Genomic DNA, 14,791 nt, shown 5'->3' on the forward strand with positions numbered 1-14,791 from the left:
GTCGACTGTGACAGCATAGCCGCGAGCGGCCAGCCCGCGGGCAACGTCGGCATATTTAATTTGTTTTAGTTGCCGAGCGTTGTCCAGCGCAATCCGCCTGTTTTCGAAGGGGATTGTCACGTCGACGATAGTGACACTCCGTTTCTCCTCGTCGGTGACAACGAGGTCGGGACGCAGTCCGCTGTTGTCCCCCAGCACCGTCTGGTTGATTCTCACGCTGGGGGCAGCGGCGTTTCCTCTTCTGGGGCGCCCGGCAACGGCTGTTGCGAGGCGCGTGAGGACTGCGTTGTGTCGCAGCTGGCTGGCAGCTGAGTGCACCATGCACGAGTTGATAACGTGCGGGAGCGTCTCACTGTTATGACCACAGCGGCGGCAGGCTTTGCTGTCGCTGTTTCGTCCACCGAAGCGGCGGCAGCCGTTCAGTGGGACGACACCGAGCCTGGCGCGGTGGATGAAGCGCCAGTCTGCAAAGCGGGTGTATTTGCCGCCTGCCATGAAGTGGTTGGACGCCGTTGATTCCCTGGTGCACTCAAACACCTTTCCCTGGTCAGGTTTACTGAGTAAGAGGCGGCGCAGGCAGCGTCTCACGCACTCTCGTAGCGTCTGCGTGAGCAGCCGCTTTGCGTCGCCTCCCACCCGGACACGCTCGGCGTCAGCGCCGAATGTGTGTCCCACGCCGTCATCTTCGAGTTGCGGTCCCTCGCCGTCATCTCCGAGTTGCCGAGCTGCCGTCCCGCGGTCCCGCGTTGCTCCGCCATGTTCCCCGAGAGGCACCGCCATGCCTGCCGCGCCGCGAGGTTCCGCCATGCTGGCCGTGCCGCGAGGCTCCGCCCCGCCGCCCGCGCCGGCAGGCTCCGCCCCGCCCGCAGCCGGCTGCGTTCTCCCGCCGATGACGCCATGTTCCGCGGTGGCGGGCTGGCCGCAGACCTCCACCTGCAACTCAGACAACTCATTACTCCAGCGCCAGGTAACACCACGTGGCGCTAGGCGCCTTGTGGCGTTCCTGACGCGCGTCCACAGCGACTGGATGTCGCCCCCGTCGCGTGCGAACTCGCCCTCGACGACGCCGCTCAGGTAGGTGGCCAGGTCCGTTCGACTCGGCTCCCTCCCCAGGCGACGGCGCACCGCCGTAGTTAATGTGGCCCAGGCGATGTCGCGGACGGCGGCGTCGCTGCAGTACAGCATCCGGAAGCCGTGGGCGATGGTGGAGATGTCCGCAGAGTCCGAAAGCGGCGTCAGGCCGCATCCTCCTTCTCCCAGCGCGAGGTACAGCTGTTCAGTCGAGGCGCGCTGTGGGAGGAAGAGCCATGCTTTAACCGCCGCTTTGACTGCTTTGTCCAGTGCAGACAGCGGTCCTTTGCGCACCGCTCCGCCCCGCATGACAAAGTCAAGCCTGGGGAGGAGGAAGACACGCACGGCGTCAATTTTCTGCCAAGGAGCCAGCAGGGAAGCATCCAGGCGCTCCAAGTCACGCCGAATCGCAGCGATCGCATCCGTTGGCGTCTGCGAAACTTTGTACCCAGTGGGGACGCCAAGGTGGAGGTAGGCGTCGCCCTCACCAAGTACGGCCGGTTTTCCCCCTTGCAGGGTGAATACCGAGCCCAATGTCTCGCGGCGGCGGATGTGAAGCGTAGCGCACTTCGACGGCTTGAAGGTGAGCCCGGCCCACGTCGCCGCCTCTCCCACAACACTGAGCAGTGTCTGCATCGCCCCTGAATCCCGCGCAAGAAGCACGATATCGTCCGCATACGCCAGTGCACTCACACTGACGCCGCAAAGCGGAATGCCACACTCATTTTTGAGTGCGGTTGCGGCGCGAAGTATCGGCTCGAGCGCGAGATTAAAGACGATGGGTGACAGTGGGCAGCCCTGCTTGACCCCCGCCTGGATCTCTATCTCCTCCGTTAGCCCGCCAGATGTACGGACACGGGTGGAGCAACCATTGTACATATCAACAATTAGATGATGCAATTGCTCTGGTAGTCCCATCCTGCCCAGTACTCCAAGGAGGTGGGCGTGAGGCACTGAGCCAAAAGCATTCGCTAGATCAAGCCAAGCAAAGCATGCTTGGCCTGCCCTGCGCCTTGCATCATCAATTGCCGTCTGCACAATAAAGTTGTGCTCGAAGCAGCCTTCAAACGTGCGGAAACCCTTTTGTTCTGGGGAGAGCAGGCTCAAACGCTCTGCCCAGAGGGTTGTGCGGTCCGCCACGATTGCAGCAAAGAGCTTGGAGATGGTGGAGCTCAATGCTAGAGGCCGCCAGTTCGTCACGTCCGAGACGTCCCCTTTCTTGTGGATGAGGACGGTAGTGGATACTTTCCACTGCACCGGAATCTTCCGCTCCTCCCAGCAGCGCGAGAAGATCCTAGCTAGCACGTGGCAGCCAGGGTCCTCACGCCGTAGGTCGGAGTAGGTGACTCCGTCTGCCCCTGGAGCAGTATTGCTCGCCTTTCGGAGCCGCCGTTCCACCTCTGTTGCGGTGATCGGCGTCAGCACCTCCTCGCTGACGTTGGGAGGCGTGGTGGCGGCAAACTCTGGGACAGCAGCTGGTGCATCTGTAACAAAAAAGTTCGTCTTAGTATAGGTTCTTTTAAAATGCTCCGTGAGCACATTGCCATCGATTTGGCAGTACGGCGACGTCTCGCCGAGGACGCGCTGCATCGCTTTGCGCCGGTCCGCGCGGTACAGCCTCTGAATTTCAGATGCTGCATACGCGTCATACCGATGTTCAGCGGTCGCCGCGCGCCGTGCGCCACGTCCGCCGTCCCGTCTACCGTGGCCGTGTGCGGGGGCAGGGGGAGGGGGATTGGCAGCAGCGCCGGTGCGGCCCTGGCCGCGATGCGCTGCTGGTGGTTGTCCGTCCTGTTGACCTCCGGCCGCTCGTCGTTGCGGCTTCGTCTCGGCGATCTCGGAGATGAACTTCTCGATGACCTTGACGAAGGCGTCCCATGGTTGGTCGCGGACGCTCTCCAGGGCCGACAGCCAGTGCCGCTGCCTCTCCGTTAGCCGAGTATCGGCCGGGGGAGGGGGGGGCGGAGCTGCCTCAGGTGCGCCCTGTGGGGAAGGTGCAGGAGGGATTGTCAGGTTCGGTGTGGGACGGGCGTTCTGCGCTGGCTGGCTCGGATTCGGACGGTGACGGTTGGAGCGTCTTCGCCGTCTCCTCCTGTTGCTGCCCGGTCTCTGGGATGCAGCTACAGTGTCTTCCTCCCTGCCGCGCCGCTCCGTCGTCTGCGTCGGTGTTGTGCCGCTAGCAGGTAGCGCAGTAGCGGCGGTGGCGGCCGGTGCGTCTCCGGGTGTAGCTCGCGCCGGCACGGCGATCGAGTCAGGCTCGTCGCGGCTGTTGGTCGCCGCACCGCTAGCAGATGGCCCGGCGGTCGCTCGCGCCGCGCTGCCGGCGCGAGGTACACGAGGTGCAGCTCGCGCCGGCTCGGCGCTCGGGTCGGGCGCACCGTGGCTACCGGTCATCGCGCCGCCAACAGATGGCCCAGCGGTCGCTCGCGGCACGCCGCCGGCGCGGGGCGCACAGGGTGTAGTTCGCGCCGGCCGCCCGGGCGCATTGCCCCGCGCCGGGTTGTCGATACGCCGACTGGGTGTAGCTCGCGCCGGCCTCGCACTCGAGTCGGGCGCACCGTGTCTGTTGGTTACCGCGCCGCCAACAGATGGCCCGGCGGTCGCCCGCGCCGCGCCGCCGGCGCGAGATACACGAGGTGTAGCTCGCGCCGGCCGCCCAGACGCATTGGCTCGCGCCTGGCCACCGTTGTGCGGACTAGGCGGTATGATGCGCCGACGATTCGGAGGCGGTGGTCTGCGTCCTGCTGCACGCCGTTTGTCTCTCCGGGGGGTGACTATGTGCCACTCGGAATCTGTAACAGCTGTTTTGTTATTGACATTCCCTGCCTGAGCGGAAACGGAGCGGCTGGGGCCACTCGACGTAACCGTCGGCAGGGCAGCAGGGGTACGCGTGAACGTCTGTGACCGCACAAGCGTCCCACCGTCCGGTCCACCTGCCTTGCTCGCGGCCTTTGGTGTATCATTCAGCGGCGCGGAGGCGCCGTGAATGATCGCACTTTCGGTCGCGGCGAGCGAGGCAGCCTGCCTGTCACTGTCCGCCCGTCTCGCAGAGCCACCTATCAGCGGCGTAGCGAACGCAGGCGGCAGCCCCAGGCCGGTACCCATGCTCTCGACAGGAGGTGGGCGGGGGGTGCTTGCCACAGCGGGGCGACGTGGCCAGCGTACACCACTGGGAGCAGAGGCCGGCGCGGGCGACGGCAAGCCGCCGCTTTTACCGGAGTCCGCCCCGCTGGCCAGAACGACGCGTTCGGCGGCAGGCGTCGGCAGCAGGCTGCCTACACCTCCCGAACTTGCGCTCGGCACTCGTGGCGACACGGCCGACGTCGCAGAGCGTATCGGCAGGGGGATGCCAGACCTCCTCGGCGTGCGCACACATGGTTCGCACGACGCGGGGGCAGCAACCGCCGCCGTCCTGGGCGTCGCAGTCGTCTGCACACTCACACAGGGCGAGGGCAGAGCGGCCTGTGAGCCCACCACGCTGCTGCGGGTCAGGACCGCCGCGTACGTTAATTCTAAGCCCAGCCGGTCTGTCCTACTAGCTTCGGGGACCGGACTGGACTGTGGCCATAGCCCCTTTCTAATATCTAAGGCTAGGCGGCCTGTGGTACTATCTTCCCGGGCCGCTGTCGCCTGTGGCTTTCGCCCAGCACTAACTAAGGACGAGGGGCCTGTCCTACTAGCTTCGGGGGCCCCCGCCTGTGACCTCCCGCCGGCTGACTTCTCTGAGTGCCCCAGAGCGCCAGACACGGCATCGTGTCCCATACTCAACCTACCCTGGCCGGGGTGGCCAGGGGTGGCGGATACTGCATTGCAGATCCGCAGATGTGCACGCAGCTTCTTCAGCTGCGCATCTCGGCGGCCGCAGTGGCCGCACTCGAAGACGGGAGTCGTCCTCGGGTCGTGCAGCTTCCGATAGTGGCGGAGAAGGTTCGTATGATCCTTGTACTCGCCAAAGGTAGCTCTCCCGGCCGCTTTGTTGATGAAGCAAATCCGGCAGCGGAAGACGTCCGCCGGCAGCGTCACAACAAGCTCCATCGTTTAGGTCGTGGACCTGAAACAGAAAATAGAGCCGACCGCTTCTCGGTGCATTATTCAGTCCAAATTAGCCCATATTAAGCTGATAAGAACAGATACTACACTTTGATCTTAGCCAAAAGGCCGAGAACACTTTGATCTTAGCCAAAAGGCCGAGAAGCGATAAGGAAAAACCGCAGTGGAAGGGCCTAAATGCTTGCAGCGTGTGCGCTCCACATGTGGGAGTGAAACATGGTGGTGCGGGCTGATATCGCAACAGGCGACCGTGGAAAACGTCGCAAAAGCAAGTGCCGGGAGGAAGGACAACTGAAGAGAGCACTCGTCAACAGCCTAGTTTTACCGTCCATGTCTAACAGTAAAGAGCGACTCCCATTTGAACGCCGCTAGCAGCCACGGCAGTGGAGAAGCCGTGAGGCCGCCCCACAGCAGCGCCAGGACGGCGCGAGCTACACCGGCGCGAGGCCGGCGCAAGCTACACCTAGCCGAGTGCTTACACCGTTCACCGCAGACTGCATATGTGTGTGTGTGCGTGTGTACACACGTATTCTGCGTGCGTGCGGCGGCGACGACGACGTTCGCGAGGAGCTAAGGTTATAACTCCAAAAAATTTAATTGAAATTATCTGTGGCCGGGCCATAAGAGACGCCAAAGGAGCATCCGACGGCGCTGTTGTGTGCCCCCATAAATTACCAGCCTAGTGTAATGTGGCTGCAAGAGCGGTCCGGCTAAAAACAAAAAAAAAAAAAAAAAAATAAGATAATGTTAAATTAAAAGAAATCGCAGTGTGTAAGGAGCTAACTACTGGGCACATCGACAACTCCGACAAGTTTTGCTACCAGCAGAATATCTGATCTCTGCAGAATATTATCTCATTTCAAGCTGTGTTTTAATTAATTTTAGGTGGGCCGATCCCGGCGGTACTGCAATGCCGGGCCAACCCGCGACAGAGGTGGAGCAAGCCCCTAGCACTCCGTCATGAGCCAAAAATGAGTTTAATATTCTGGTCCTGCGATGCAGGACGTATCAGATATTAAGCTGATAAGAACAGATTTTTTTAGTCATTGAGAGAATTTTTGGAAGCGGGAAGGAACTTCTAGGAAGGTTGCTTCAGGAATATTCCGGGCCACAGTACCAGTTTCGTGGTCGACGTCATCTGCCACCATCTACAGAGAGTCGTGCCTCACTAGCTGGCACTGGGCCGGCGTCGTAACTAAGAATTATCTATAGATAATAGGAGATCTTGGGTTTACCCGGAGTGCAGTGGCGCACTCCGGCCAAGATGAGAAGGTCATAAGTTTGTATCAACCCCGGGCGGAGACCCAGACGAAGCTGGCCGGGGGAAAAATAGGAAGACGAACAGAGCGGAAGGCACATACGTCGCTACCAACTCTGCCGCCGGTGTCGACAGTATAAACTGGACACACACGAGACCGGTCTGCATCTGCCACGGCAGGAGGATCAGATGGGACGGCTACATCTGCCTCTGCGGGTGGTTCAGATGGGGCCTGAGCATCTCGCCACCCTTAGTCAAAATCGGGAGAAAAAAATAGAGGGAAGAAGTATCACATGCAGGGCAGGTCTGGCAGTTACGAAGGCGCTTGCTGCCCTCACAGCAAGGCCAACCACGATCCGGACCGTGCACGCTGCAACTTCGTCATAGTCGGGTGCCGGGAGAGCAATGACTAAAGAAAATACATCGCATATCAGTGCGTTTCGTATTCGACCTTAGCAGCATTAAGCTGATAAGAACAGATACTACACTTTGATCTTAGCCAAAAGGCCGAGAAGCGATAAGGAAAAACCGCAGTGGAAGGGCCTAAATGCTTGCAGCGTGTGCGCTCCACATGTGGGAGTGAAACATGGTGGTGCGGGCTGATATCGCAACAGGCGACCGTGGAAAACGTCGCAAAAGCAAGTGCCGGGAGGAAGGACAACTGAAGAGAGCACTCGTCAACAGCCTAGTTTTACCGTCCATGTCTAACAGTAACGAGCGACTCCCATTTGAACGCCGCTAGCAGCCACGGCAGTGGAGAAGCCGTGAGGCCGCCCCACAGCAGCGCCAGGACGGCGCGAGCTACACCGGCGCGAGGCCGGCGCAAGCTACACCTAGCCGAGTGCTTACACCGTTCACCGCAGACTGCATATGTGTGTGTGTGCGTGTGTACACACGTATTCTGCGTGCGTGCGGCGGCGACGACGACGTTCGCGAGGAGCTAAGGTTATAACTCCAAAAAATTTAATTGAAATTATCTGTGGCCGGGCCATAAGAGACGCCAAAGGAGCATCCGACGGCGCTGTTGTGTGCCCCCATAAATTACCAGCCTAGTGTAATGTGGCTGCAAGAGCGGTCCGGCTAAAAACAAAAAAAAAAAAAAAAAAAAAATAAGATAATGTTAAATTAAAAGAAATCGCAGTGTGTAAGGAGCTAACTACTGGGCACATCGACAACTCCGACAAGTTTTGCTACCAGCAGAATATCTGATCTCTGCAGAATATTATCTCATTTCAAGCTGTGTTTTAATTAATTTTAGGTGGGCCGATCCCGGCGGTACTGCAATGCCGGGCCAACCCGCGACAGAGGTGGAGCAAGCCCCTAGCACTCCGTCATGAGCCAAAAATGAGTTTAATATTCTGGTCCTGCGATGCAGGACGTATCAGATATTAAGCTGATAAGAACAGATACTACACTTTGATCTTAGCCAAAAGGCCGAGAAGCGATAAGGAAAAACCGCAGTGGAAGGGCCTAAATGCTTGCAGCGTGTGCGCTCCACATGTGGGAGTGAAACATGGTGGTGCGGGCTGATATCGCAACAGGCGACCGTGGAAAACGTCGCAAAAGCAAGTGCCGGGAGGAAGGACAACTGAAGAGAGCACTCGTCAACAGCCTAGTTTTACCGTCCATGTCTAACAGTAAAGAGCGACTCCCATTTGAACGCCGCTAGCAGCCACGGCAGTGGAGAAGCCGTGAGGCCGCCCCACAGCAGCGCCAGGACGGCGCGAGCTACACCGGCGCGAGGCCGGCGCAAGCTACACCTAGCCGAGTGCTTACACCGTTCACCGCAGACTGCATATGTGTGTGTGTGCGTGTGTACACACGTATTCTGCGTGCGTGCGGCGGCGACGACGACGTTCGCGAGGAGCTAAGGTTATAACTCCAAAAAATTTAATTGAAATTATCTGTGGCCGGGCCATAAGAGACGCCAAAGGAGCATCCGACGGCGCTGTTGTGTGCCCCCATAAATTACCAGCCTAGTGTAATGTGGCTGCAAGAGCGGTCCGGCTAAAAACAAAAAAAAAAAAAAAAAAAATAAGATAATGTTAAATTAAAAGAAATCGCAGTGTGTAAGGAGCTAACTACTGGGCACATCGACAACTCCGACAAGTTTTGCTACCAGCAGAATATCTGATCTCTGCAGAATATTATCTCATTTCAAGCTGTGTTTTAATTAATTTTAGGTGGGCCGATCCCGGCGGTACTGCAATGCCGGGCCAACCCGCGACAGAGGTGGAGCAAGCCCCTAGCACTCCGTCATGAGCCAAAAATGAGTTTAATATTCTGGTCCTGCGATGCAGGACGTATCAGATATTAAGCTGATAAGAACAGATTTTTTTAGTCATTGAGAGAATTTTTGGAAGCGGGAAGGAACTTCTAGGAAGGTTGCTTCAGGAATATTCCGGGCCACAGTACCAGTTTCGTGGTCGACGTCATCTGCCACCATCTACAGAGAGTCGTGCCTCACTAGCTGGCACTGGGCCGGCGTCGTAACTAAGAATTATCTATAGATAATAGGAGATCTTGGGTTTACCCGGAGTGCAGTGGCGCACTCCGGCCAAGATGAGAAGGTCATAAGTTTGTATCAACCCCGGGCGGAGACCCAGACGAAGCTGGCCGGGGGAAAAATAGGAAGACGAACAGAGCGGAAGGCACATACGTCGCTACCAACTCTGCCGCCGGTGTCGACAGTATAAACTGGACACACACGAGACCGGTCTGCATCTGCCACGGCAGGAGGATCAGATGGGACGGCTACATCTGCCTCTGCGGGTGGTTCAGATGGGGCCTGAGCATCTCGCCACCCTTAGTCAAAATCGGGAGAAAAAAATAGAGGGAAGAAGTATCACATGCAGGGCAGGTCTGGCAGTTACGAAGGCGCTTGCTGCCCTCACAGCAAGGCCAACCACGATCCGGACCGTGCACGCTGCAACTTCGTCATAGTCGGGTGCCGGGAGAGCAATGACTAAAGAAAATACATCGCATATCAGTGCGTTTCGTATCCGACCTTAGCAGCATTAAGCTGATAAGAACAGATACTACACTTTGATCTTAGCCAAAAGGCCGAGAAGCGATAAGGAAAAACCGCAGTGGAAGGGCCTAAATGCTTGCAGCGTGTGCGCTCCACATGTGGGAGTGAAACATGGTGGTGCGGGCTGATATCGCAACAGGCGACCGTGGAAAACGTCGCAAAAGCAAGTGCCGGGAGGAAGGACAACTGAAGAGAGCACTCGTCAACAGCCTAGTTTTACCGTCCATGTCTAACAGTAAAGAGCGACTCCCATTTGAACGCCGCTAGCAGCCACGGCAGTGGAGAAGCCGTGAGGCCGCCCCACAGCAGCGCCAGGACGGCGCGAGCTACACCGGCGCGAGGCCGGCGCAAGCTACACCTAGCCGAGTGCTTACACCGTTCACCGCAGACTGCATATGTGTGTGTGTGCGTGTGTACACACGTATTCTGCGTGCGTGCGGCGGCGACGACGACGTTCGCGAGGAGCTAAGGTTATAACTCCAAAAAATTTAATTGAAATTATCTGTGGCCGGGCCATAAGAGACGCCAAAGGAGCATCCGACGGCGCTGTTGTGTGCCCCCATAAATTACCAGCCTAGTGTAATGTGGCTGCAAGAGCGGTCCGGCTAAAAACAAAAAAAAAAAAAAAAAAAAATAAGATAATGTTAAATTAAAAGAAATCGCAGTGTGTAAGGAGCTAACTACTGGGCACATCGACAACTCCGACAAGTTTTGCTACCAGCAGAATATCTGATCTCTGCAGAATATTATCTCATTTCAAGCTGTGTTTTAATTAATTTTAGGTGGGCCGATCCCGGCGGTACTGCAATGCCGGGCCAACCCGCGACAGAGGTGGAGCAAGCCCCTAGCACTCCGTCATGAGCCAAAAATGAGTTTAATATTCTGGTCCTGCGATGCAGGACGTATCAGATATTAAGCTGATAAGAACAGATTTTTTTTTTTTTTTTTTAGTCATTGAGAGAATTTTTGGAAGCGGGAAGGAACTTCTAGGAAGGTTGCTTCAGGAATATTCCGGGCCACAGTACCAGTTTCGTGGTCGACGTCATCTGCCACCATCTACAGAGAGTCGTACCTCACTAGCTGGTACTGGGCCGGCGTCGTAACTAAGAATTATCTATAGATAATAGGAGATCTTGGGTTTACCCGGAGTGCAGTGGCGCACTCCGGCCAAGATGAGAAGGTCATAAGTTTGTATCAACCCCGGGCGGAGACCCAGACGACGCTGGCCGGGGGAAAAATAGGAAGACGAACAGAGCGGAAGGCACATACGTCGCTACCAACTCTGCCGCCGGTGTCGACAGTATAAACTGGACACACACGAGACCGGTCTGCATCTGCCACGGCAGGAGGATCAGATGGGACGGCTACATCTGCCTCTGCGGGTGGTTCAGATGGGGCCTGAGCATCTCGCCACCCTTAGTCAAAATCGGGAGAAAAAAATAGAGGGAAGAAGTATCACATGCAGCGCAGGTCTGGCAGTTACGAAGGCGCTTGCTGCCCTCACAGCAAGGCCAACCACGATCCGGACCGTGCACGCTGCAACTTCGTCATAGTCGGGTGCCGGGAGAGCAATGACTAAAGAAAATACATCGCATATCAGTGCGTTTCGTATCCGACCTTACCAGCATTAAGCTGATAAGAACAGATACTACACTTTGATCTTAGCCAAAAGGCCGAGAAGCGATAAGGAAAAACCGCAGTGGAAGGGCCTAAATGCTTGCAGCGTGTGCGCTCCACATGTGGGAGTGAAACATGGTGGTGCGGGCTGATATCGCAACAGGCGACCGTGGAAAACGTCGCAAAAGCAAGTGCCGGGAGGAAGGACAACTGAAGAGAGCACTCGTCAACAGCCTAGTTTTACCGTCCATGTCTAACAGTAAAGAGCGACTCCCATTTGAACGCCGCTAGCAGCCACGGCAGTGGAGAAGCCGTGAGGCCGCCCCACAGCAGCGCCAGGACGGCGCGAGCTACACCGGCGCGAGGCCGGCGCAAGCTACACCTAGCCGAGTGCTTACACCGTTCACCGCAGACTGCATATGTGTGTGTGTGCGTGTGTACACACGTATTCTGCGTGCGTGCGGCGGCGACGACGACGTTCGCGAGGAGCTAAGGTTATAACTCCAAAAAATTTAATTGAAATTATCTGTGGCCGGGCCATAAGAGACGCCAAAGGAGCATCCGACGGCGCTGTTGTGTGCCCCCATAAATTACCAGCCTAGTGTAATGTGGCTGCAAGAGCGGTCCGGCTAAAAACAAAAAAAAAAAAAAAAAAAATAAGATAATGTTAAATTAAAAGAAATCGCAGTGTGTAAGGAGCTAACTACTGGGCACATCGACAACTCCGACAAGTTTTGCTACCAGCAGAATATCTGATCTCTGCAGAATATTATCTCATTTCAAGCTGTGTTTTAATTAATTTTAGGTGGGCCGATCCCGGCGGTACTGCAATGCCGGGCCAACCCGCGACAGAGGTGGAGCAAGCCCCTAGCACTCCGTCATGAGCCAAAAATGAGTTTAATATTCTGGTCCTGCGATGCAGGACGTATCAGATATTAAGCTGATAAGAACAGATTTTTTTAGTCATTGAGAGAATTTTTGGAAGCGGGAAGGAACTTCTAGGAAGGTTGCTTCAGGAATATTCCGGGCCACAGTACCAGTTTCGTGGTCGACGTCATCTGCCACCATCTACAGAGAGTCGTGCCTCACTAGCTGGCACTGGGCCGGCGTCGTAACTAAGAATTATCTATAGATAATAGGAGATCTTGGGTTTACCCGGAGTGCAGTGGCGCACTCCGGCCAAGATGAGAAGGTCATAAGTTTGTATCAACCCCGGGCGGAGACCCAGACGAAGCTGGCCGGGGGAAAAATAGGAAGACGAACAGAGCGGAAGGCACATACGTCGCTACCAACTCTGCCGCCGGTGTCGACAGTATAAACTGGACACACACGAGACCGGTCTGCATCTGCCACGGCAGGAGGATCAGATGGGACGGCTACATCTGCCTCTGCGGGTGGTTCAGATGGGGCCTGAGCATCTCGCCACCCTTAGTCAAAATCGGGAGAAAAAAATAGAGGGAAGAAGTATCACATGCAGGGCAGGTCTGGCAGTTACGAAGGCGCTTGCTGCCCTCACAGCAAGGCCAACCACGATCCGGACCGTGCACGCTGCAACTTCGTCATAGTCGGGTGCCGGGAGAGCAATGACTAAAGAAAATACATCGCATATCAGTGCGTTTCGTATCCGACCTTACCAGCATTAAGCTGATAAGAACAGATACTACACTTTGATCTTAGCCAAAAGGCCGAGAAGCGATAAGGAAAAACCGCAGTGGAAGGGCCTAAATGCTTGCAGCGTGTGCGCTCCACATGTGGGAGTGAAACATGGTGGTGCGGGCTGATATCGCAACAGGCGACCGTGGAAAACGTCGCAAAAGCAAGTGCCGGGAGGAAGGACAACTGAAGAGAGCACTCGTCAACAGCCTAGTTTTACCGTCCATGTCTAACAGTAAAGAGCGACTCCCATTTGAACGCCGCTAGCAGCCACGGCAGTGGAGAAGCCGTGAGGCCGCCCCACAGCAGCGCCAGGACGGCGCGAGCTACACCGGCGCGAGGCCGGCGCAAGCTACACCTAGCCGAGTGCTTACACCGTTCACCGCAGACTGCATATGTGTGTGTGTGCGTGTGTACACACGTATTCTGCGTGCGTGCGGCGGCGACGACGACGTTCGCGAGGAGCTAAGGTTATAACTCCAAAAAATTTAATTGAAATTATCTGTGGCCGGGCCATAAGAGACGCCAAAGGAGCATCCGACGGCGCTGTTGTGTGCCCCCATAAATTACCAGCCTAGTGTAATGTGGCTGCAAGAGCGGTCCGGCTAAAAACAAAAAAAAAAAAAAAAAAAAATAAGATAATGTTAAATTAAAAGAAATCGCAGTGTGTAAGGAGCTAACTACTGGGCACATCGACAACTCCGACAAGTTTTGCTACCAGCAGAATATCTGATCTCTGCAGAATATTATCTCATTTCAAGCTGTGTTTTAATTAATTTTAGGTGGGCCGATCCCGGCGGTACTGCAATGCCGGGCCAACCCGCGACAGAGGTGGAGCAAGCCCCTAGCACTCCGTCATGAGCCAAAAATGAGTTTAATATTCTGGTCCTGCGATGCAGGACGTATCAGATATTAAGCTGATAAGAACAGATTTTTTTTTTTTTTTTTTAGTCATTGAGAGAATTTTTGGAAGCGGGAAGGAACTTCTAGGAAGGTTGCTTCAGGAATATTCCGGGCCACAGTACCAGTTTCGTGGTCGACGTCATCTGCCACCATCTACAGAGAGTCGTACCTCACTAGCTGGTACTGGGCCGGCGTCGTAACTAAGAATTATCTATAGATAATAGGAGATCTTGGGTTTACCCGGAGTGCAGTGGCGCACTCCGGCCAAGATGAGAAGGTCATAAGTTTGTATCAACCCCGGGCGGAGACCCAGACGACGCTGGCCGGGGGAAAAATAGGAAGACGAACAGAGCGGAAGGCACATACGTCGCTACCAACTCTGCCGCCGGTGTCGACAGTATAAACTGGACACACACGAGACCGGTCTGCATCTGCCACGGCAGGAGGATCAGATGGGACGGCTACATCTGCCTCTGCGGGTGGTTCAGATGGGGCCTGAGCATCTCGCCACCCTTAGTCAAAATCGGGAGAAAAAAATAGAGGGAAGAAGTATCACATGCAGCGCAGGTCTGGCAGTTACGAAGGCGCTTGCTGCCCTCACAGCAAGGCCAACCACGATCCGGACCGTGCACGCTGCAACTTCGTCATAGTCGGGTGCCGGGAGAGCAATGACTAAAGAAAATACATCGCATATCAGTGCGTTTCGTATCCGACCTTACCAGCATTAAGCTGATAAGAACAGATACTACACTTTGATCTTAGCCAAAAGGCCGAGAAGCGATAAGGAAAAACCGCAGTGGAAGGGCCTAAATGCTTGCAGCGTGTGCGCTCCACATGTGGGAGTGAAACATGGTGGTGCGGGCTGATATCGCAACAGGCGACCGTGGAAAACGTCGCAAAAGCAAGTGCCGGGAGGAAGGACAACTGAAGAGAGCACTCGTCAACAGCCTAGTTTTACCGTCCATGTCTAACAGTAAAGAGCGACTCCCATTTGAACGCCGCTAGCAGCCACGGCAGTGGAGAAGCCGTGAGGCCGCCCCACAGCAGCGCCAGGACGGCGCGAGCTACACCGGCGCGAGGCCGGCGCAAGCTACACCTAGCCGAGTGCTTACACCGTTCACCGCAGACTGCATATGTGTGTGTGTGCGTGTGTACACACGTATTCTGCGTGCGTGCGGCGGCGACGACGACGTTCGCGAGGAGCTAAG

At 56.1% G+C, this 14,791-nt stretch overlaps 3 non-coding genes and 9 pseudogenes across 3 annotated transcripts; all 12 read right to left on the reverse strand.

Annotated features, from left to right (window-relative positions):
* Positions 1-5,108: 5,108 nt before the first annotated feature.
* Positions 5,109-5,241, reverse strand: LOC126286143 (U2 spliceosomal RNA; annotated as a pseudogene).
* Positions 5,242-6,001: 760 nt separating this feature from the next.
* On the reverse strand, positions 6,002-6,177 carry LOC126292687 (U2 spliceosomal RNA; annotated as a pseudogene).
* A 588-nt stretch (positions 6,178-6,765) lies between these two features.
* Positions 6,766-6,898, reverse strand: LOC126285922 (U2 spliceosomal RNA; annotated as a pseudogene).
* A 734-nt stretch (positions 6,899-7,632) lies between these two features.
* Positions 7,633-7,825, reverse strand: LOC126291915 (U2 spliceosomal RNA). Its single transcript, XR_007551916.1, has one exon. It is a non-coding gene; the product is annotated as a U2 spliceosomal RNA (small nuclear RNA).
* Positions 7,826-8,557: 732 nt separating this feature from the next.
* LOC126292698 (U2 spliceosomal RNA) lies at positions 8,558-8,733 on the reverse strand (annotated as a pseudogene).
* A 588-nt stretch (positions 8,734-9,321) lies between these two features.
* Positions 9,322-9,454, reverse strand: LOC126285878 (U2 spliceosomal RNA; annotated as a pseudogene).
* A 733-nt stretch (positions 9,455-10,187) lies between these two features.
* LOC126285353 (U2 spliceosomal RNA) lies at positions 10,188-10,378 on the reverse strand. Its single transcript, XR_007551626.1, has one exon. It is a non-coding gene; the product is annotated as a U2 spliceosomal RNA (small nuclear RNA).
* A 602-nt stretch (positions 10,379-10,980) lies between these two features.
* LOC126285536 (U2 spliceosomal RNA) lies at positions 10,981-11,095 on the reverse strand (annotated as a pseudogene).
* Positions 11,096-11,827: 732 nt separating this feature from the next.
* On the reverse strand, positions 11,828-12,003 carry LOC126292709 (U2 spliceosomal RNA; annotated as a pseudogene).
* A 606-nt stretch (positions 12,004-12,609) lies between these two features.
* LOC126285547 (U2 spliceosomal RNA) lies at positions 12,610-12,724 on the reverse strand (annotated as a pseudogene).
* Positions 12,725-13,457: 733 nt separating this feature from the next.
* Positions 13,458-13,648, reverse strand: LOC126285358 (U2 spliceosomal RNA). The gene has a single exon (XR_007551628.1). It is a non-coding gene; the product is annotated as a U2 spliceosomal RNA (small nuclear RNA).
* A 602-nt stretch (positions 13,649-14,250) lies between these two features.
* LOC126285558 (U2 spliceosomal RNA) lies at positions 14,251-14,365 on the reverse strand (annotated as a pseudogene).
* Between the last annotated feature and the right edge of the window lie 426 nt (positions 14,366-14,791).

This window comes from Schistocerca gregaria, chromosome 1 (assembly GCF_023897955.1).
Source record: "Schistocerca gregaria isolate iqSchGreg1 chromosome 1, iqSchGreg1.2, whole genome shotgun sequence".
Classification (NCBI taxonomy): domain Eukaryota; kingdom Metazoa; phylum Arthropoda; class Insecta; order Orthoptera; family Acrididae; genus Schistocerca; species Schistocerca gregaria.